General features: G+C 46.4%; 2 long non-coding RNA genes across 2 annotated transcripts in view; one reads left to right on the forward strand and one right to left on the reverse strand.

Moving 5' to 3' along the window:
* LOC137521043 (uncharacterized) overlaps window positions 1–23,937 on the forward strand; it is an 82,554-nt gene that overhangs the window by 24,789 nt on the left and 33,828 nt on the right. The window lies entirely within an intron of this gene.
* The window catches only part of LOC137521041 (uncharacterized), a 72,848-nt gene that overhangs the window by 448 nt on the left and 48,463 nt on the right, over window positions 1–23,937 (reverse strand). Inside the window, exon 2 of the long non-coding RNA XR_011022001.1 lies at window positions 12,104–12,264. This is a non-coding gene — a long non-coding RNA (uncharacterized lncRNA). The remainder of the gene's footprint in view (window positions 1–12,103; window positions 12,265–23,937) is intronic.

Genomic DNA, 23,937 nt, shown 5'->3' on the forward strand with positions numbered 1-23,937 from the left:
CCAAACGGGAACGCATTCTGTACGTGTTCCCCTGTTTGCTATTGATGCCGGCGACGATCGCACTAGAGGGACACATGCGCCCTCTAGTGGTGTTTCATGTATTTTCATGTTTTCACTCTGGTAGCTTTACATGAAACAAACTAAAAAAAAATTGATTTCTGCCTATTTGGCAGAAAAAAAACGCCAGGTTAAGTATAGTTGTGCAAAGTTCTATACAATTCCAAAGATGGCTCTAAGCAGGTACAAACTTTGCTGAATAAAAAAAAGCATTAAAATCCTCTATCATAAAGATTTTTTTTAATTTTGAATACATCTGTACACATACTTATAAGAAGTACATTTTAAAATGCATCTACATTACTTTCCCCCCAAATCACTGTCGCTTTCAGTAGGAAGTAAAAATCTGACAGGTTTTGGACTAGTCCATCTCCACTGGGGAATTCTCAGTATTTCCTTTTATTCTTTAAAAAAAGCACATCCTGGCATGGATCTATACAAAGATAGATATACACTTAATTGGCAAACTTCTCTCCTCCCAGACCTTCAAATACCACCTTTATGCCAACGACACTCAGATTTACTTCCATACCATCGAATTCTCAACCATCATAGACAAGGTCTTCTCATGCCTTTCAACTATTTCTTCCTGGATGTCAGCTAGATTCCTGAAGTTTAACCTAGACAAAGCTGAGCTCCCGATCTTTTCACCCCTCGCTGCTGCACCCCTCCCAGATTTCCACCTCACAGTCGACAACACAACCTTTGCCTGGCTGGGCGTCACCCTGGACTTTGCCCTTTCTTTCATTCCCCACATCCATATAGTCACCAGAGCCATATCTCCAATATCCACCCCTACCTGACCCGGACACTACCAAGCTGCTCATCCATGCCCTCATCATCTCCTGCCTTAATTGCTGCAACTCCCCACTGTCTGAACTCCCTTTGAACAGCTGTGTGTGCGTGCGTGGGTGCGTGTTCAACGAAACTTGGTATGCAGATACCTTACTACCTAGATTAATATGTTCTGGGGGTCTCGCATCTCCCTTGCACACCTGGGCGGAACCACTACAGCCAATCAGATTTCACTCATTCCCATCATCGGGAAAAATGTAAAGGGCTGCCATTCTCACAGCAATAGTCAGAGTCCCCAAACATGGCACAGTTGGTCACTTGGTGACCGAGATGAAAAATTCAGGGAAAGTGGGTGGAGCATAAAACAGGCAATCAAATTTGAGCAATTAATTTTCAATGGGAATATGTAAACTGCAGCTATTCTTAGACTGTTAATCGCAGGGTTTTCAAACTTGGCACACTTGGTCAATGGGTGACTGGGATTAATGTTCATGAAAGTGGGTGGAGCCTACAACAGCCAATCAATATTCACCTATTGATGTGGAATATTTAAACTGCTGCCATTCATAGGACCAGTGCACACAAAAAAACGCTAGCGTATCCGCAAACGCTAGCATTTTTTTAAACATTTTTTTCAGAGCGCTTCTAGGCATGTGCAGAGCAATTTTTCTACACATGCCTAGCAGTTTTTGGAGCGTTTTGGTGTAGCATATATTTTTTGTTACAGTTGAACTGTAACTGAACAGCATCTGTAACAAACGCTTGGAAAATCGCTCTGATCTAGCGCTTTTCAGACCGATTTTTCAACTTTCCTATATTTAACATTGAGGCTGAATCTCCTCAGAAATCCGCAAAAAATGCTGCAGGACCCGCGGTTGCATTTGGGGAAAAACAAATCACTCTGGTGTGCATCATCCCATTGAAATACATTAGCCAAGCGGTTTTCAAACCGCACGTTTTTTTTTTTTAAACGCTCTTGGTGTGCACCAGCCCATACACTGTTAATGGAAAAGTCCTCAAACCTGGTACTGTCAGTCAATGGGTGACTGGGGTTCAAATTAACTAAAGGGGGCCAATCAGATTTCTTTGCTAGATAAACTAAACTGCTTCCATTCACACATTTTTGATGCCAGGAACTCAAAAGCTCACAAACTTGGTCATTGAGTGACTGTGTCAGGGTTACAAAAACTTTGGACAGTTGGTCACTGGGTGACTGGGATTAATATTTAGGAAAGTGGGTGGGGTCTACAACAGCCAATCAAAATCGCCTATTGATTTTCAAGTGCCATTCTTACACTGTTAATAGCAGAGGCCTCAAACCGGATGTGACGAGAAGTGTTCATACACCATGATCAGACCAACAGTTAGAGGATAACAGTTAGAGGAGATAGCAGGGGATTGTGTGCACTGATGCGGAATGATAGAATGACGCAGTAACTCAGAAAAACAGCAGCCTCTGATTAGAGGCTGTCGCTTTTTCTGCGGGGGGCTTTGATCTATGAATGGGATCTATAATCCCTTTCATTGATCGCTGGGCTAACGGCCGACGGGGGGAGCACACGCGACCCGTGGGAGTGAGCGTAGCCTATCTGGACGAGAATGTTCGTCCAGATAGGCTTGAGTGGTTAAATCTAGTTTTTATGTTTTTACTGTTTCATTGTCTCTGCTCAATGACATAGCTCAAATCTGTGAACTAGTGACCCCTTTTATCTCTTTTCTGCTCTCAGAAGTTATTTACTGATAGAAAAGTGTTTTATGGCTGTAATTCTCTATCATCGAAGGTTATGATGTAGTCCGACCCAGTCTTAACCCAGACAGAAACTGTCACTTGCATACCTGTATTTTAACTGCTTGCCGACCGCTCCACGCCAGCTGGCATGAACATGGCGGCAGCCCCAGGACCACTCCACGCTAATTGGCATGAAGTCCTAGGGGCGGAGATAGCAGGGGATCGTGTGCACTGATGCGGAATGATAGAATGACGCAGTTACTCTCCGCCATCAGTCTCCCAGTGGCAATCGCCGCTAGGAGACTGTTCGATGGTGAAACCGCCATTCATTTACATGATATAGCACTGCGATCTACGGCAGCGTTGTACTGGGGACAGCCGTGTGACACGGCTGTCCCCCTGAGACATGCATGAGAGATCCGCTGTCATTGGCTAGCGGGGGAGGGAGGGGTTAAAATAAAATAATTTTAAAAAATGGGGGCAGAAGGGGGGGGGGGGGGGGGGACACTTGTGTGCTGAGTTGTACGGCCCTGTAGCGAGGCCCTAAGGCTGCAGTGGCCTATTAGTAAAAAATCGCCTGGTTACTAGGAGGGGTTTAAGACCGCAGTCCTCAAGTGGTTAACATTTTCAGGCAGAGAAAGAAAAAGAAACACAGCATAGTTATTTGTGTGCTTTGCACTGTACATATGTGCACACGTCTATCTCATTATGGTCACATGTCACCTCAGTTGTCCTTTAACCTCCTTGCCGGTTCAATTCCTCCGGCAAGGAGGTAGCGCAGGATTTTTTTTTTTTTTTAAATCATGTAGCGAGCCGAGGGTTGAGAACGGGATTTCCTGCAGGGCTTCCCCGGTCGCCATGGCAACGGGGCGGGATGACGTCACCGACGTCATGGACGTCATAGGGAATCCCGATCCGCCCCTCAACGCTGCCTGGCACTGATTGGCCAGGCAGCGCAGAGGTCTGGGGCGGCGGTGAGCGGCGCGGCGAGCGGCGGCGATCGGAAGTTACAAGCAGCTAGCAAAGTGCTAGCTGCTTGTAACAAAAAAAATTATGCAAATCGGCCCAGCGGGGCCCGAGCAATCCTCCTGCGCAGGTTACCCCGAACTGTGTTCGGGATAACCGGCAAGGAGGTTAAGGGTAGAAATAGTGGGCAGAGCCAACAGCAGCCTAATACATACCTGGGCAACGCCGGGTCTTCAGCTAGTAATGATAAAAAGATGCAGGCTTCCCTACTTGCTTACATATTATTACTGCAGGTGCACTGAGTGAGCAACTACCATTCATTAAAGAGACTCTGAAGTCTCTTTTTTCCCTGCTTTTGTCATATAATCCTGTTCAGCATGAATGCCCCAGTGAAATCGCTACATCCCCGCAGCAGATGAGTGATTTATTACTGAGGAATAGCCCTGCAAAGCTCCCAGGCTCGCAGGGCTTTACTTCCTCAAAGAGGTAGAGCTTAAAGCTGGGTACACACGTACGATAACGATCGTTCAAAAACGAACGATAACGACAATTGGACCGATAATCGTGCGCTCCAAATTTTCCAACGATCGTTTTTTGGGACGATAACGACTGTTATCGTTCAATCCGACCGATCCAACCCAGCGGATTTTTTCGAAAGATAATCGTTCAATCGTTGCAGTGTGTACAAAGATCGTCCGATAACGCATGTTCTTATTGCCTGTCATAACGTCACTTCCGTTTGCGCACGCATTTTTTAATCGTTCGTCGTTCAGTATTTTATACTTATATCGTTCATGTGTGTACACAATCGTTCATTACGAATGATCTTTTCCGTCTAATTTCAATATCGTGTAAACGTCACGAATCGTTCGTAACGAACGATCTTTATCGTACGTCTATACGAACCCTTAGGCTGTAGCTCTGCCTCCTCCGCAGTCAATCTCTGCTACAGCTCAAAGCTCTGCCTCTCCAGGGCAGCACGATCTGTGACCTGCAAAGTCGTGGAATTTTGCAGGTCGCTTTCTCTCTATTAAATCATTCATCTCCCGCGGGGATACAGCGATTTAACTTGGGTATTAATGCTTAACTGGATTATATGACAGAAGCGGGGAAAAAAAAGAGACTTCAGAGTCTCTTTAAAGTGGAACTGTAAATTCGTTAAAAAGAAACAGTTTCACCTACCTGGGGCTTCCCGTAGCCCCCAGCAGCCGTCCTGTGCCCTCGCCGGTCCTGCCCGAGTTTCCGTTTCACTAGCGCCGACTTACAAGTTGACGGCAACTGCGCGCCCCAGGCAATGCGTCGCTTTCTTCGCGTTCCCACCCGCTAGAGCAGCTATAGCGGGCGGGAACGTGAAGAAAGCGTTGCATTTCCCAGGGCGCGCAGTTGCAAGTCGGCGGTAATGAAAGTAGCTCCTGCGGGAGAACGGAAGCTTGGGCAGGGCCGGCGAGGGCACAGGATGGCTGCTGGGGGCTTCGGGAATCTCCAGGTAAGTGAAACTGCTTTTAACGAATTTACAGTTCCGCTTTAAGTGTTTTTGAAAAAAAAGAAAATACTGAGAATCTCCCATGAGAAGATGGACTAGATCCTGACAGATCTGTCACATTTTTGCAACCTATTATATGTGAGTGGAACGTAGGAAATAGTAAATTTATGGGGCATTTTACTGTCAAACTAATGTGACAATTGTATACATGTGCATACACACACACTTTTAATTTTAACATTTTTTGCGATAGTGGTATTTAACCACTTGAGGACCACAGTATTTTCGCCCCTTAAGGACCAGAGCCTTTTTCTCCATTCAGACCACTGCAGCTTTCACAGTTTATTGCTCGGTCATACAACCTACCACTTAAAGTGAACCTAAAGTCACAAAAAAAAAACCGAGATGAACTCACCTGGGGCTTCCCTCAGCCCCCTGCAGACGATCGGTGCCCTCGCAGCTCCATTTCAGAAAGAAGACACCCAAAGGTATTCCGTTAGGAGTATGGTGAGTTCATAGAAGATTTTTTTTTTCTTTTGTCGCAAGTTAGCGGAAATTGATTTTAATTGTTTTTTTTTCACAGAGTGTCGTTTTCCGCTAACTTGTGACAAAAAATAAAATCTTCCTAACGGAATACCTTTGGGTGTCTTCTTTCTAAAATGGGGTCATTTCTGGGGTTCCTATACTGCCCTGGCATTTTAGGGGCCCTAAACCGTGAGGAGTAGTCTTGAAACCAACTGTCGCAAAATGACCTGTGAAATCCTAAAGGTACTCATTGGACTTTGGGCCCTTTAGCGCAGTTAGGCTGCAAAAAAGTGCCACACATGTGGTACTGCCGTGCTCAAAAGAAGTAGCATAATGTGTTTTGTGGTGTATTTTTACACGTACCCATGCTGGGTGGGAGAAATATCTCTGTAAATGACAATGTTTTGATTTTTTTTTACACACAATTTACATTTACAGAGAGATTTCTCCCACCCAGCATGGGTATGTGTAAAAATACACCCCAAAACACATTATACTACTTCTTCCGTGTATGGCGATACCACGTGTGACACTTTTTTGCAGCCTAGGTGCGCTAAGGGGCCCAACGTCCTATTCACAGTTCAATTTGAGGCATTTGTTTTCTAGACTACTCCTCACGGTTTAGGGCCCTTAAAATGTCAGGGCAGTATAGGAACCCCACAAGTGACCCCATTTTAGAAAGAAGACACCCCAATGTATTCCGTTAGGTGTATGGTGAGTTCATAGAAGATTTTATTTTTTGTCACAAGTTAGTGAAAAATGACACTTTGTGAAGAAAACAATAAAAATCAATTTCCGCTAACTATAAAATCTTCTATGAACTCGTCATACACCTAACAGAATACCTTGCGGTGTCTTTTTTCTAAAATGGGGTCACTTGTGGGGTTCCTATACTGCCCTGGCATTTTTACAGGCCCAAAACCGTGAGTAGTCTGAAAACCAAATGTCTTAAAATGACTGTTCATGGGTATAAGCATCTGCAAATTTTGATGACAGGTGGTCTATGAGGGGGCGAACTTTGTGGAACCGGTCATAAGCAGGGTGACCTCTTAGATGACAGGTTGTATTGGGCCTGATCTGATGGATAGGAGTGCTGGGGGGGGGGGGTGACAGGAGGTGATTGATGTGTGTCTCAGGGGGTGGTTAGAGAGGAAAATAGATGCAATCAATGCACTGGGGAGGTGATCGGAAGGGGGTCTGAGGGGGATCTGAGGGTTTGGCCGAGTGATCAGGAGCCCACACGGGGCAAATTAGGGCCTGATCTGATGGGTAGGTGTGCTAGGGGGTGACAGGTGGTGACAGGAGGTAATTGATGGGTGTCTCACAGTGTGATTAGAGGGGGGAAGTAGATGCAAGCAATGCACTGGCGAGGTGATCAGGGCTGGGGTCTGAGGGCGTTTTGAGGGTGTGGGCTGGTGATTGGGTGCCCTAGGGGCAGATAGGGGTCTAATCTGATGGGTATCAGTGACAGGGGCTGATTGATGGGTGATCAGTGGGTGATTAGATGGCAGAACAGATGTAAACAATGCACTTTGGAGGTGATCTGAGGGTAGGTCTGGGGAAATCTGATGGTGTGGGAGGGTGATCAGATGCCCGTAAGAGGCAGGTTAGGGACTGATCTGATAAGTGGCAGTGACAAGTGGTGAATGACGGGTGAATGACAGGTAATTACAGGGGAGAATAGATGTATACAGTACACGGGGGGAGGTCTGGGGGGTCTGAGGTCGTTCTGAGGGTGTGGGTGGGTGATTGGGTGCCCTAGGGACAGATAGGGGTCTAATTTGATGGGTAGCAGTGACAGGGGGTGATTGATGGGTAATTAGTGGGTGTTTAGAGGAGAGAACAGATGTAAACAATGCACTTGGGAGGTGATCTGACGACAGGTCTGCAGGCGATCTGATGGTGTGGGTGGGTGATCAGATTGCCTGCAAGGGGCAGGTTAGGGGCTGATTGATGGGTGGCAGTGACAGGGGGTGATTGATGGGTGGCAGTGACAGGGGGTGATTGATGGGTGATTGACAGGTGATCAGTGGGTTATTACAGGGGGGATACAGGCATACAGTACACTGGGGGGGGGGGGGGGGTCTGGGGAGAATCTGAAGGGTGTGGGGGTGATCAGGAGGGAGCAGGGGGCAGTTTAGGGTTAAAAAAAAAATAGCGTTGACAGATAGTGACAGGGAGTGATTGATGGGTGATTGGGTGCAAACAGTGGTCTGCAGGAGGGGTCTGAGGGGTGCTGTGGGCGATCAGGGGGCAGGGGGGGGGAGATCAGTGTGCTTGGGTGCAGACTAGGGTTGCTGCAGCCTGCCCTGGTGGTCCCTCGGACACTGGGACCACCAGGGCAGGAGGCAGTTTGTATAATAGGCTTTGTATACGTTACAAAGCCTATTATACATATTACATGCGGCGATCTGGGTGCTAGTAACCACCGGCGGCTAATCGCGTCACGAATGACGCGATCGCCGCATAACCACGCCCGCCACCGCTGATGGGCGTATTACGGTCGTTTGGGCCCAGCCCTTGCTGCCGCCCATCGGCTTAAGGCGGTCTGCAAGTGGTTATAGGACAGGTCCAAGCATAAACAAAAAAAAAAAAAACAGATCTACTTACCTGGGGCTTTCTCTAGCCCCTGGCAGCCGATATGTCCCTCACCGCAGCGACGGTGTCCCAGGATCTCCTCCGTTGGAGTTGCCGATTCCTGGTCGGCACCTTCTGCTTCTGGTCGTGCTCCAGTGGCCGGTAGCTTTCTGTGCAGGCACAGAAGATGCCGATCTGGGGAGGTTGGCACCTCAAACGGAGGGGATCCCAGGACACCGAAGCTGCGGCAAGGGACATATCAGCTGCCAGGGGCTGGAGGAAGCCCCCGGGTAAATACAGTGGCTTGCAAAAGTATTCGTCCCCCTTGAAGTTTTTCACATTTTGTCACATTACTGCCACAAACATGAATCAATTTTATTGGAATTCCACGTGAAAGACCAATACAAAGTGGTGTACAGGTGAGAAGTGGAACGAAAATCATACAGGATTCCAAACATTTTTTACAAATCAAATCAATAACTGCAAAGTGGGGTGTACGTAATTATTCAGCCCCCTTTGGTCTGAGTGCAGTAAGTTTCCCATATACATTGCCTGATGAGTGCTAATGACTAAATAGAGTGCACCTGTGTGTAATCTAATGTCAGTACAAATACAGCTCCTCTGTGATGGTCTCAGAGGTTGTCTAAGAGAATATTGGAAGCAACAACACCATGAAGTCCAAAGAACACACCAGACAGGTCAGGGATAAAGTTTTTGAGAGATTTAAATAGGCTTAGGCTACATCCCACGGAGCACTGTTCAAGCGATCATTCAGAAATGGAAGGAGTATGGCACAACTGTAAACCTACCAAGACAAGGCCGTCCACCTAAACTCACAGGCTGAACAAGGAGAGCGCTGGTCAGAAATGCAGTCAAGAGGCCCATAGTGACTCTGGACGAGCTGCAGAGATCTACAGCTCAGGAGGGGGAATCTGTCCATAGGACAACTATTAGTCGTGCACTGCACAAAGTTGGCCTTTATGGAAGAGTGGCAAGAAGAAAGTCATTGTTAACAGAAAAGCATAAGAAGTCCCGTTTGCAGTTTGCCACAAGCCATGTGGGGGACACGGCAAACGTGGAAGAAAGTGCTCTGGTCAGATGAGACCAAAATTAAACTTTTTGGCCAAAATGCAAAACGCTATGTGTGGCAGAAAACTAACACTGCAAATCACTCTGGACACCCCCATCCCCACTGTCAAATATGGTGGTGGCAGCATCATGCTCTGGGGGTGCTTCTCTTCAGCAGGGACAGGGACGCTGGTCAGAGTTGATTGGAAGATGGATGGAGCCAAATACAGGGCAATCGTGGAAGAAAACTTCTTGGGGTCTGCAAAAGACTTGAGACTGGGGCGGAGGTTCACCTTCCAGCAGGACAACGACCCTAAACAAAGCCAGGGCAACAAGGGAATGGTTTAAAACAAAACATATCCATGTGTTAGAATGGCCCAGTCAAAGTCCAGATCTAAATCCAATCGAGAATCTGTGGCAAGATCTGAAAACTGCTGTTCACAAATGCTGTCTATCTAATCTGACTGAGCTGGAGCTGTTTAGCAAAGAAGAATGGGCAAGAATTTCAGTCTCTAGATGTGCAAAGCTGGTAGAGACATACCCTAAAAGACTGGCAGCTGTAATTGCAGCAAAAGGTGGTTCTACAAAGTATTGACTCGGGGGCTGAATAATTATGCACACCCCACTTTGCAGTTATTGATTTTTAAAAAAAATGTTTGGAATCATGTATGATTTTCGTTCCACTTCTCATGTGTACAACACTTTGTATTGGTCTGTCACGTGAAATTCCAATAAAATTGATTCATGTTTGTGGCAGTAATATCACAAAATGTGGAAAACTTCAAGGGGGCCGAATACTTCTGCAAGCCACTGTAGATCTGTTTCCTTTTTTTATGTTTGGATGTGTCCTTTAACCACTTGCCGACCGCGCACTCATACCGCGCGTCGGCAAAGTGGCAGCTGCAGGACCAGGGACGCAGTTCTGCGTCGCCGGCTGCAGGCTAGTTAATCCTGTCAATTCACGGCGGGGGGCTCCGTGAATAGCCTGCGGGCCGCCGATGGCGGCTCGCAGGCTAAATGTAAACACAAGCGGAAATAATCCGCTTTGTTTACATTCGTACAACGCTGCTAACAGTAGCAGCGTTGTACCAGATCAGCGATCCCCGGCCAATCAGCGGCCGGGGATCGCTGTCACATGACAGGCAGGAGCCTGTTAGAGGCTGCACAGGACAGATCCGTTCCTGTGCAGCCTTGGATCTCTGGGGAAGGGAAGGAGGAGAGGGAGGGGGGAATTTCGCCGCGGAGGGGGGCTTTGAGGTGCCCCCCCCCCCGCAACACCCAGGCAGGCAGGAGCGATCAGACCCCCCCCCAGCACATCATCCCCCTAGTGGGGAAAAAGGGGGGGCGATCTGGTCGCTCTGCCTGCACCCTGATCTGTGCTGGGGGCTGCACAGCCCACCCAGCACAGATCAGCTAAAACACCGCTGGTCCTTAAGGGGGGGGGGGGGGGTAAAGGGTTGGTCCTCAAGTGGTTAAAAGAAAATAAATCACTATACATTTTATTTTTTACAGCAGAAGATTTTGTGCTTTGGAACATAGAGCTACTGTTGTGAAGTCACATTACTGTCCTGCAGAAGGATAAAGCGGCTGACCCATAATGGCTATTTCCTTTGCGCTCTACCATAATCCCTTGCTGGTAGGAGCACAAACTGCTGCTGCTCATACATCTCCTCTCTAGTTTCCAGACACCAAGCCAACCGCAATCTCAGATCTATACGTGACCTCTTCCTGTCACTCTCTAGAATCACTTTCTCACATTCATATATACAGTACAAGATTTCTCACAAGCCTCACCCCTTCTTTGAAATCCCCTTCCATAACACATCCATCACTGTCCAGCCTTTGAAATCTTTAAGCCCTCCCTCAAAACTCACTTTTTCCCGCAAGCATACACTCTACCTTAGGCCATTCTCCTTCAACTTTTAGCCAAGTTGTGTTCCTTACTAAATATAACCTAAATACCACACTCCCCCCTAGTTATACATATTGTATACTACGCCCACTTGTTTCCTCCCTATTCCTTTAGATTGTAAGTTCGCAAAGGTAGGCCTCTCTCAACTGTTTGTCTTGTAATTTGCCATACATTTTGTTCATCATGTTATGTTTGTACTGTAATTACTATCTCTACCAATTCTGAATTATGTTTCAATGTTTTTATTTTATATATATCACTGTTTATATTCTTATGTACCCTATGTCTGTTTTTACTCTGTACACGGACATAAGGTACCCATACACTACGTCGATTTCCCGTCGAAATACAGCAGATTCGATCAATGTGATCGAATCTGCTGTGAAATAGTTAACGCGGATGTTGACCGACCGATTTCAATCCGAAATCGATAGATCCAGTCAATCTGTCCAGGCAGAAAATTCTGAAAGATCGCCTGCGGGTCGGGATCACATCATTAGTGGCATTCAATACGGCGACTACCAACGCAGCAGTAATATCACCTGTCCGCCAGCGTGAGTCCCCGAGTCCCTGCAGTCTCTCACTTCTTCCGGCATCGTCTCCATCTTCACTTCCTGTCCCGTCCTGTGAGAAGGCGAAGTTCAAACAGTAGAGCGCCCACTACTGTTTAACTTAGCTTGTCACAGGACGGGACACGAAGTGAAGAGGAGAACGGAGGAGAATGCCGGAAGAAGTGAGAGACTGCAGGGACCCGGGGACTCACGCCGGCAGAGAGGTAATATCTTTGGCGGCGGCGAGGTAGGCGGCTGCAGCAGCTCCACAGGTTGTAAATTCCAATAGAATCCTCTGATCAGATTTGATCAGAGAGTGATCTATCTGTTGGTCGATCTGGTGGCAATCAACAAGTGTATGGCAGCCAATAGAATATGCTGGCACTTTGTAAATCAATAACAATCTGCTAAAACAAAGTTCCATTGTTTTCAACACTTACCACATAACTTGCAAGGCTAACTCCCAGCTGTAGGTCTTCAGATGCTGTAGATTGTTGACTGTGATCACATCAACTGTTATCATATATACTGATTTTTTTCTTGTGTCCTAGTTTTTCAAAACTGTTTCTACTGGCTGCTAGTTTTCCATTCATGGTTATGGCTTAGGAGGAAGGAAGCAGAGATATATTTATTTTAAACAGAAAGATAAATATGAAAAGTCTATATTGTAAAATGTGGAAATGAACAGAGGAGCCAATAGAATAAAAGTAGCTAAAACTTAAAAAAAAAAAAAATGGGGGAGGCAGTGGTGGACTTGCCTCCTCCAAGCAGACACAAAAACAGGTTGAAATTATATCAACAAGCAAATTTATTTACATATACACTCCAAAGGATGTATAGCTTTGACCCTTTAGAGTGTACTGAATTTTTCGGACCATAAGACGCTCCTGACCATAAGACGCACCTAGGTTTAGAGGACAAAAACCAGGGGAAAAAAATATACTAACCCTGGTGCATCCATGGTGCAGGGGCATCTTGTGGATCTTCTCCCCTCAATCCTCCCCCCAATTATTTCCCTCTTGAGTCCTTCTTTGACCATCTTGTGTCCTCCCCTCTCCCCTCTGTTCCCATGTCTTTTCTGTTCCCTTGTATCTCTCTTTTCCCCCGGTGTTCTCCTTCCCCCCCCTCCCCATCTTTGATGTCCCCGGGTCCTCCTTTTCTCTCCCCTGTGTCTCTGATGTCACCCCCCCCCCTGCCCCATGTTCCCTGGTGTCAAACCCCTCCCCCATCTCCCCTGGTGTACTCCCCCCCCCCCCCCCATCTCTGATGTCCCCTGGTGTCCTTTTCCTTCTCCCCATCTCTGACAGGCTCCTGTGTTCTGCTGCTTTCTCCCTTCCCCTTGACTCTGATGTGCCCTGGTGTCCACTTTCCCCCCAGTGGCTCTGTTGTCCCTCTTTCCATTCTCCCTTGTGTCTCTGATGTGCCTCGTGTCATCCTGTCCCCATCTCTGATGTCCCGGTGTCCAACTTTCCTCCCTTCCCCATGTTTCTGATGCCCCCCTTTCCTTTCTCCCCCATGTCTCTGATGTGCCTGTCATCCTTTCCCCCCTCCGCCCTCTGATGTCCTGGTTTCCTTCTTTCCTCCCTTCCCCATATGTCTCTGATGTCCTCCTTATCCCGCTTCCATCTCTGATGTGCCCCGTGGCTTAATGTGCTGCCGCTGTCCCCCTGAAGGTGAGATAATTACTATCAGCAAGAACGATGTGGAAGATCCTCAGTGCGGACGAGCAGGGATTCGGTTCTCGTTCATTCGCGGCTTCAGCTGCAAAGTACTTCCTTCAGGTTGCAGACGCCATGCAGCCAATCAGGAGAGGCGCTGCACGGACAACATCCAATCACTGCTGCCGCTGTTCTAACAGGACGTGATGGTCCCGCGGGCGGGACAAGGCTCTGTCATTGAGCCAATCGAGTGCAGTGATTGGCTCAATGACAGAGCTTTGCAAGACTCATCCATTCTTCGCACCGCTCTGCATCCACATCTCCCCTTTGTGAATCCCTGCACTGGCTCCCTATCCGTCTCAGGATAAGTTTCAAGATTCTATGCCTGGCGTATAAATCTGTGCACAAAACATGCCCTACCTACATCTCGCAGCTTGTTCACAAGTATACACCAGGTCGCCCCCTCCGTTCCTCCAACGACCTTCGCCTCACCACCCCGCGCATTTCACACTCCCATGCCCGCCTGCAGGATTTCTCAAGAGCTGCCCCCACCCTCTGGAATGCCCTTCCACCACCCATCAGACTTGCTCCCTCTTTCAACACATTCAAGCAAGCCCTCAAAACCCACCTCTTTATGATGGCCTACCCACCTCCTACCACACAGTAACTCTCTAAGGAATATTTAACAGCCCCCCCTAGTGTTTCCACCCCTCCCTTTAGATTGTAAGCCTCTGGCAGGGTCCTCCACTCCCTAGTGTAATCTACAGGATCATGTGCTCCTGTCCTATGACAGCCTGTACTTGTATTACTGGGCCTACCTAACTAGCCCATATTGCATGATCATGTATAACTTTGTTCTATGTGTAAAACCCTATGTATGTCATCCTTGTATCATTGTATATATTTATTGTCCAGCGCTGCGTAATATGTTGGCGCTTTATAAATACAATAAATAATAATAATAATAATAATAACATTAAGCCACAGGGGGCACATCCGATACACGGGGTGGGGGAGGACATCTGGAAACACAGGCCATCAGAAATGGGGAGCGAGATGAGGATGACAAAGGCACATTAGAGCCCCTGGGGTGGCAAAGGAGGACACCGGGACATCAGAGACAGTTGGAGGGGGGAAAGGAGACAAAGGGGCACATCAGAGACAAAGGACTGCAGCCTCCACAGGACACCTTTGGACTATAAGACGTACTGACTTTTTACCCACGTTTTTGGGGGAGAAAAAGTGCGTCTTATAGTCCGAAATTTGTTTGATTTTTTTTTACACACAATTGTCCATTTACAGAGAGATTTCTCCCACTCAGCATGGGTATGTGTAAAAATACACCCCAAAACACATTATACTACTTTTCCTGAGTACAGCGGTACCACATGTGTGACACTTTTTTGCAGCCTAGGTGCGCTAAGAAGGGGCCCAACGTCCTATTCACAGGTCTTTTTGAGGCATTTGTTTTCTAGACTACTCCTCACGGTTTAGGGCCCCTAAAATGCCAGGGCAGTATAGGAACCCCACAAGTGACCCGATTTTAGAAAGAAGACACCCCAAGGTATTCCGTTAGGTGTATGGCGAGTTCATAGAAGATTTAATTTTTTGTCACAAGTTAGTGAAAAATGACTTTGTGAAAAAAAAACAATAAAAATCAATTTCTGCTAACTTTTGACAAAAAATAAAATCTTATATGAACTCGTCATACACCTAACAGAATACCTTGGGGTGTCTTTTTTCTAAATTGGGGTTACTTGTGGGGTTCCTATACCACCCTGGCATTTTACGGGCCCAAAACCGTGAGTAGTCTGGAAACCAAATGTCTCAAAATGACTGTTCAGGGGTATAAGCATCTGCAAATTTTGATGACAGGTGGTCTATGAGGGGGCGAATTTTGTGGAACCGGTCATAAGCAGGGTGGCCTTTTAGATGACAGGTTGTATTGGGCCTGATCTGATGGATAGGAGTGCTAGGGGGGTGACAGGAGGTGATTGATGGGTGTCTCGGGGTGGTTAGAGGGGAAAATAGATGCAATTAATGCACTGGGGAGGTGATCAGAAGGGGTCTGAGGGGGATCTGAGGGTTTGGCCGAGTGATCAGGAGCCCACACGGGGCAAATTAGCGCCTGATCTGATGGGTAGGTGTGCTAGGGGGTGACAGGAGGTGATTGATGGGTGTCTCAAGGTGTGATTAGAGGGGGGAATAGATGCAAGCAATGCACTGGCGAGGTGATCAGGGCTGGGGTCTGAGGGTGTGGGCGGGTGATTGAGTGCCCTAGGGGCAGATAGGGGTCTAATCTGATGGGTAGCAGTGACAGGGGGTGATTGATGGGTAATTAGTGGGTGTTTAGGGTAGAAAACAGATGTAAACACTGCACTTGGAAGGTGATCTGACGTCGGATCTGCGGGCAATCTATTGGTGTAGGAGGGTGATCAGATTGCCCGCAAGGGGCAGGTTAGGGGCTGATTGATGGGTGGCAGTGACAGGGGGTGATTGATGGGTGGCAGTGACAGGGGGTGATTGACGGGTGATTGACAGGTGATCAGTGGGTGATTACAGGGAAGCACAGATGTAAATATTGCACTGGCGAATTGATAAAAGGGGGGGGGGTCTGAGGGCAATCTGAGCGTGTAGGCGGGTGATTGGGTGCACGCAAGGGGCAGATTAGGGTCTGATCTGATGGGTAACAGTGACAGGTGGTGATAGGGGGTGATTGATGGATAATTAGTGGGTGTTTAGTGTAGAGAACAGATGTAAACACTGCACTTGGGAGGTGATCTGACGTCAGATCTGCGGGCGATCTATTGGTGTGGGTGGGTGATCAGATTGCCCGCAAGGGGCAGGTTAGGGGTTGATTGATGGGTGGAAGTGACAGGGGGTGATTGATGGGTGATTGACAGGTGATCAGGGGGATAGATGCATGCAGTACCTGGGGGGGGGGGGTCTGGGGAGAATCTGAGGGGTGAAGGGGGTGATCAGGAGGGGATAAAAAAAAATAGCGTTGACAGATAGTGACAGGGAGTGATTGATGGGTGATTTGGGGGGAGATTGGGTGCAAACGGTTCTGGGGGGTGGGCAGGGGGGGGTCTGAGGGGTGCTGTGGGCGATCTGGGGCAGGGGGGGTAAAATCAGTGTGCTTGGGTGCGACATAGGGTGGCTGCAGCCTGCCCTGGTGGTCCCTCGGACATTGGGACCACCAGGGCAGGAGGCAGCCTGTATAATACACTTTGTAAACATTACAAAGTGTATTATACACTTTGTATGCGGCGATCCGGGTGTTAGTAACCCGCCGGCGCTTCCGAACGGCCGGCGGGTTACAGCGCGAGGTGGGCGGAGCCAGTCCCCTGCGGCCGATCGCATCACGAATGACGCGATCGCGCCGCCCATGCCCCTACAAGGACCGCCACCATTTGTCAATACGGCGGTCGGGAAGTGGTTAACAATCCAACACACCATATAATCTTTAGAGAGATTGAAGAAAAATATCTGGCATTTCGAATCGATTAAAATCGAAGAAAATGGGAAATCCGATCAGATTTTTCAGTCGAATGAAAAAAAAAGTGTTCGATTTATATCGGGAGATCCGATCGTTTTTATCGAATTAATGTAAAATCGGATCATTTTATTGTATCGTGTATGGCCACCTTTAGACTAATGCTAGGTACACACCATACAATTTTCTGGCAGATTTACCTGCCAGATCTATTTCTAACATGTCCGATCTGAATCTCCATCGATTTTCTGATCGATTTTTCCAATCAATTTCCGTTGAAGTGAACGGAAATCGATCAGAAAATCTAAATTCAGATCAGACATGTTGGAAATAATCGAACTGACAGGTAAATGTGCCAGAAAATTGTATGGTGTATACCTTGCATTGGAGGTGCCCAGGGCCCCCAACTTCCCCCTCCTCTAACACCTTAATCTCTAGTTATCTGGCATGCAATCACTGCCATGTATGCTCCTTTTCTTATTTCTCTCTGCTTCAAACACCCTAATGAGCACTTTTGGTGTGGGGAGATCCAACAGATCCATGTAGAGACAGAATTCTCTGCAATCTTGTTACTGTGGCTGCCTGTTAGCAACCCAATTTTATAAGTAATATTTTAATTGTTTTTCATCTCCATTTGGTTTAAATACTATACTAAATTGGCGCTCCTGGTGTTTTCTGTTTCCCTTTTTCTCCCAAATTCCAGGAGTTCACTGGTTGAAGTTCATCCACCGGACACACCCACAAGTATTTCAAAAGCAACTTTGCTGCCTTACAAACACCTTCTTGTTGGTCTAGAGAGCTGTTACAATCTACCTACAATCAACCAACATCAGAAATAAAACTTGTGTCTTGAGGGAGGAGTAGTTAGGAGTTTGGCGATCACCGGAACCCCTAATTACCCTTACGCACCCCGTGCAGTTTAATATTACTGCTATGTCGGCGCCTAGTTATGTTGCACGGTGCTGAGCGCTGAAACCACCTGCTTCATAAACAAGGGGTTGGAGTGGAACTACCGTAGGTGGTTGTGGGTACTAGTGCGTGTGGTTACGTGACGTGAAGGACACCATGAAACGTCACTAGGATGACTCTTGGTGGCGTCAGCCCTAGGAACCAGATCAATCCATAGGAGGGGAAGTAGAGAAAATTATTTTTTTCCCCAAAGGTTTCTGTGATCTACAGATCAACATCTTGCTTGCAGGACAACATTCTAGTAAGAAGGTTGTGCATAGATCCACGGTTATCAGTCATAGTTTTAAAATTCAGTTCCCGTTAGAGGCACAAGACTGCTATAAACCTCTCCTGCATGGAAGCAAGTTATACGAGCTATGAGAAGTGGATTCAGAAATCCAGTGTTTTTCTCCAGCTTTCAGCTATATTAAAAAGCAGCAGGTGTTGCCCATGGGAACCCTACAATCACAGGCATTACTATTTTCTTCCAGCCTCCATAAAAATCTAATTTAAAATTTTAATGAAGCACTTCAGCTGTTTACATATAGTATGCATCCATAATAATCCATATGTACAGCACATATGTATGATAATCTCTATGTACAAAACGTGCCTCTTAACACAAGCTACATTGTCAAGAAAAACAAATGTCACTTTGTGCATCTTCAGTGATGAAGCAAAGAGAACCCAATCAACACTGCGTATAACGGATGCGTAGGGTTAATAGAAAACTCTGTTGACCTTCAATATTCATTTGTCAGGACGGCTCTGTGTGCACTAGTAATTCCTGATGGCTGCACAATATGCCATTGGTGATTTACTAGCGCTGTTGTACAATGTAATGCTAACTGGTATTACATTATGTTGTCTTTATGGTTCATGTTATTTCTATCCCCTGGGTGATTTTTCCCTCTCTTGATCCATGCCAGTCGCCATATGCCTCTGTGCTCTAATCGTGCTTTACATCATGTTTAACAAAAACCCTATTTTATGCATATTCCCCAACTACGCTCAAATAATCACTGATCTGCATATTAAATCCTGGCAGGCACTTCATAGTAATTCTTCAGTATCAACAAATACAGAAAGGGGGCTTCTGGTGGCACCATTGAACATTGGAGTGATATTCAAATCGCTGTTTTAAGTTTTGAAAAGGTTTTAGAAAACAAGCTGGGTTTGATATGAATGAAAGAGATTCTGAAGCCTTAAAAAATATCTATTTTTACTTACAATTCCTCTATAGTATAATGCCACTAGTTGAAAAGCCGCATTCCCGCGGCTCAACGGTGCCTCTTAGCCCCCCAAATCCCCGGGGCAAAATCCGGGGATCGCTTCCTGTAAGAGGCAGAGCTTTCTGCTGTAGCTCTGCCTCCGGGCGCGTCACTCTGCTCCGATAGCCACCTCTCCCCGCCCCTCTCAGTCTTCTTTCACTAAGAGGGGCGGGGAGAGGCAGAGATCCGTGTGAAGATTGACGCACCTGGAGGCTGAGCTACAGCGGAATGCAGCGTTTCAGCTAGTGGCATAATACTAAAGAAGAATTGTAAGTAAAAAGAGGTATTTTTTAAGGCTTCAGACTCTCTTTAAATCAATCCTAAAGGAAGCTTGAAATTTGGGTGCATCGCGCTTGGAAATTTGGGCACCGGGTAGACAATGTAGTCTGCGGCTATGGTAACGCCGATTGGACAATTTGGAAGTAGGAGTCGCTGGAGTTCAGCCATTATATACAAAATGAAGTGGCAAGACGGAATTCATGTACAATGTACTGAAAAGAAATAGTGGCAGAGGTCTCTAAGTGGCGCCAGGGCCCCAGGTATTGACAAGAAGGTATAGTTACTGTTGCATGGAGTTCAGCAGAAGCAGGGAAAGGGTAAGTACCTGGGTGCCCAGAGTTCGACTATTATGTAGCCAAACCCAACATTGGTTCTAATTTTGTGTTAGGCATAGGTTGGATAGTGTAGTGTTAGGAGTAGGTGGGGGGTTAGTGATAGGCATGGGTAGTGGAGTGTCAGTGTGAGATATAGGTTAGGGAAGGCAATAGTGGAATATCAGTAATATTACCAATACTCTACTATCGTTATTACCAGACCTCCAAGTTTCCCAAAGTCATTTTTGCATGGATGCATTTTGAAGTGATGTAGAAAAAATACATACATTGAAATACAATGCAAAACATTGCAATTCTGGAGTGACCCATTATGGACATTGCTCTCTCAAGTTTCAAAGTGAAATTATAAATATCGGAATTTACTTTTCTGTACTCCTCTGTAATCTGACCTGTTGCTCAGCTATCAGAATAACAATTAGCTTTTAACCAACACAAAACATACAGGGAGGGAATCTGCCTTCTGTTTACCTATGCTAAGCATGGTATGTCCTGGGGGGAATGGGGGGGGGGGGGCACCATTTGAGGGCCTCAGTGTGGAATTCCTTAAAGGGCAACTGAAGTGAGAGGGATATGTTAGTTGCAATATTTATTTCCTTTTAGGCAATACCAGTTGTCTGGCTGACCTGCTGGTCCTTTGCCTCTAATACCTTTAGCCATAGATCCTGAACAAGCATGCAGCAGATCAGGTACTCTGAGCTCATGCATTGTTTTTCTCTCTCCATGCACAACTGTCTTTGTTCAAATGGACCGGCGTGAACCGAGCTCATCCATAACCAACCAATATAGACAATTGACAGGATGATTCAGAGACTACCCACTACCAATGGAAGCATCCAATTTTTTTTTGAATGTTTTTGTAGTGTAATGTACTCTAATGCTCACAAAGAAGCAAATGATTAATGTGCACCTTTATTGACAAGCATTGTGTCAATGTGTGTGCTTGCAGCAAGGAACTGTATGTTCTGCCTCAGCCGGGACAAGGTCCTCCAGCACCCAAGGCTGAGACACCAAAGTGCGCCTCTCCATCCCTCCCACCACAGCTGTCACACACTGATTGCTGTTAGACTAAGAGGCACCCCAGGGCCCCCAACACCTTAACCTCCCTGGCGTTCTATTAAAGATCGAATAAAGATTTTTTTAATATTTTTTTTTTTTTTGCAATCATGTAGCTAGCCTAGCGCTAGCTACATGATGCCCCCCTCCCTTCCACATCCCTCCCACCGCTCCGATCGCCGCCGGCGCTGTTAGCCATAAGGAAATCCCGTTTTTGAACGGGATTTCCTTTAGGCCTTTCCCCGTCGCCATGGCGATGATCGTGATGATGTCATCGACGTCGTGACGTCATCGGGAGTCCCGATCCACCCCTCAGCGCTGCTTGGCACTGATAGGCCAGGCTGCGCAGGGGTCTCGGGAGGGAGGGGAGGCCCTTACGCGGCGGTATTTGTAACATAATTGTTACAGCTGGAAAATGTTATTTACATACCGTATATACTCGCATATAAGCCGACCCGCATATAAGCCGACCCCCCCAACTTTTCCAAGAAAAAACAGGGGAAAATGATTGACCCCCATATAAGCCGGGGGTAGGAAATGCTGGATTGGTGCAGGCCGCGTAATCCCCCCAGTGTGTCCCAGTATAGCTAGTATAGTGCCCAGTATGGGTAGGTAGTGCCCCAGTTTAGCTAGTATAGTGCCCAGTTTAGCCAGTATAGTGCCCAGTATAGGTAGGTAGTGCCCCAGTATAGCTAGTATAGTGCCCAGTTTAGCTAGTATAGTGGCCAGTTTAGCCAGTATAGTGCCCAGTTTGGGTAGGTAGTGCCCCAGTATAGCTAGTATAGTGCGCAGTATAGCTAGTATAGTGCGCAGTATAGCTAGTAGAGTGCCCCAGTATAGCTAGTAGAGTGCCCCAGTATAGCTAGTAGAGTGCCCCAGTATAGCTAGTAGAGTGCCCCAGTATAGCTAGTAGAGTGCCCCAGTATAGCTAGTAGAGTGCCCCAGTATAGCTAGTAGAGTGCCCTAGTAGAGTGCCCCAGTATAGCTAGTAGAGTGCCCCAGTATAGCTAGTAGAGTGCCCCAGTATAGCTAGTAGAGTGCCCCAGTATAGCTAGTAGAGTGCCCCAGTATAGCTAGTAGAGTGCCCCAGTATAGCTAGTAGAGTGCCCCAGTATAGCTAGTAGAGTGCCCCAGTATAGCTAGTAGAGTGCCCAGTATAGGTAGGTAGTGCCCCAGTATAGCTAGTATAGTGCCCAGTATAGGTAGGTAGTGCCCCAGTATAGCTAGTATAGTACCCAGTGTAGGTAGGTAGTGGCCGGTATAGTGCCCTGCTCCCTCCGCTGCTATTACCTGCAGTGGCTTCCTCTTCCCCGCTCTCATGCCTTTATGAAGAGATCACAGCAGCGCGCCCGGCGCTGCTGCTCTGATGATGCAGGGGGCAGGAAAGAGCGCGGCTCCCTGTAGCGGCGATCTGTATCGCCGTTACCAAAATTTCTCAGTTTTCAGCCATTATAGTTTTAAAATAATACATGCCTCCATAATTAAAACTCACGTATTGTATTTGCCCATATGTCCCGGTTATTACACCGTTAAAATTATGTCCCTATAACAATGTATGGCGACAATATTTTATTTGGAAATAAAGGTGCATTTTTTCCGTTTTGCATCTATCACTATTTACAAGTTTAGAATAAAAAAAATATAGAAATATTTCATCTTTACATTGATATTTAAAAAGTTTAGACCCTTAGGTAAATATTTACATGTTTTTTTTTTTTATTATTATTATTGTAATGTTTTTTTTTGTTTTTTTTTTTATATTAAACATTTTATTTGGGTATTTTTTGGGAGGGTGGGATGTAAACATTACTTTTATAATGTAAATGTGTGTTAAGTTTTATTTTTTTTACTTTTAGTTGTAGTTTTACTTTTTGGCCACAAGATGGCGGCCATGAGTTTGTTTACATGACGTCACTCTAAGCGTAACATACGCTTAGAGGGACGCATGGGGGACGCAACAGCCAGAAAAAGCGGAGCTTCTGAGAGAAGCTGTCGCTTTTGCTGCGGGGGAGAGGAATCAGTGATCGGGCACCATAGCCCGATTTACTGATTCGTGGGCTAATGATCCGCGGCCGGGAGTGCGCCTGCACGCGCGCGATAGGCCGTGGGAGCGCGCGGACGCGCACATGGCCTCCTGGGCGTAGCTAGTATGTCCAGGAGGCCAAAGTAGTTAATGTTCTAGTAATTATCCATACTGCACATCCAATTCATTATATCATCATTTTTTTTTTTGCTTCAGTTCAATAATTAAGATTTTCATATAGTAGTGACTACTGTATATATTTGAGTATATGTCTAGAAATGTAGGTCTCAGTCACTTCATAAAAGTATAGGGCTCGACTTATACACGAGTCACGGGCAACAATGAGCACACTGAGTAATGTTGTGTGTACTAATAGTGACCATCCCATTTTCAGCAATTTACCCTGTGCTAAGTGTTACTTTGGGGAAAGGAAGTGCCACGAAAACAGAGGTCTGAAAGTCCTGGGCACAGCAATTAACAAGGAAAGGGTCAGGGGGAAACACTGCACAGCATAAAAGGGCATGAATAATTGAAGCACTTGGGGGCCTGGAGGAGGTATTGGCTTTACTTTAAGCAGAGGGGGTTAATGACTGCAATACTGTATGCAGTGCAGTCATTAACCCCTCCTGAGCACCAAGTGCCCCCCCCCCCCTGATTTCTACCCTAATGAGACATAAGCAAATCTCTCCAGCAGCAATATTGACAAATAAACAACCTTTTTTGTAGTATGCAGAAAAGTCAGTAGTTTTAATTTATTTTTTGTGTTTAATTTCCTGACCCAGTGTCCACACATCCAAGGGTTCACATTACAGATTGATAATGGTTGTCTTTTTAACTGTATTCCTATAGTACTATGCAAGAAATATGTGTATATTAGCATTACCCACTGTTGCCTACCTGGGAGAAGCTGAGGCTTTCAAATTACTATGAAATAGAATAGTAATGGGAGATACCAACTACCAGAAATGAGTGAAAATATTTCCAATAAGGACACAGACATGATATCTAATCCAAAGCAAAATGAGTTTTTATCCCAGCAGTCTGGCTTTGTGAGTCATAACATTTACATCCTATAGTAATAAGCAAACATTAACACTTCCACTTTTCAAACATTTTGAAGAAATTCTCACATTTCATTGTAATAGGCATACATTAAAACTGGGCGCCGCAGTGATTTAAAGGATACCCGAGGTGACATGATGAGAGAGAGA

The sequence above is a fragment of the Hyperolius riggenbachi genome, chromosome 6 (genome assembly GCF_040937935.1).
Source record: "Hyperolius riggenbachi isolate aHypRig1 chromosome 6, aHypRig1.pri, whole genome shotgun sequence".
NCBI classification, from domain to species: Eukaryota; Metazoa; Chordata; class Amphibia; order Anura; family Hyperoliidae; genus Hyperolius; species Hyperolius riggenbachi.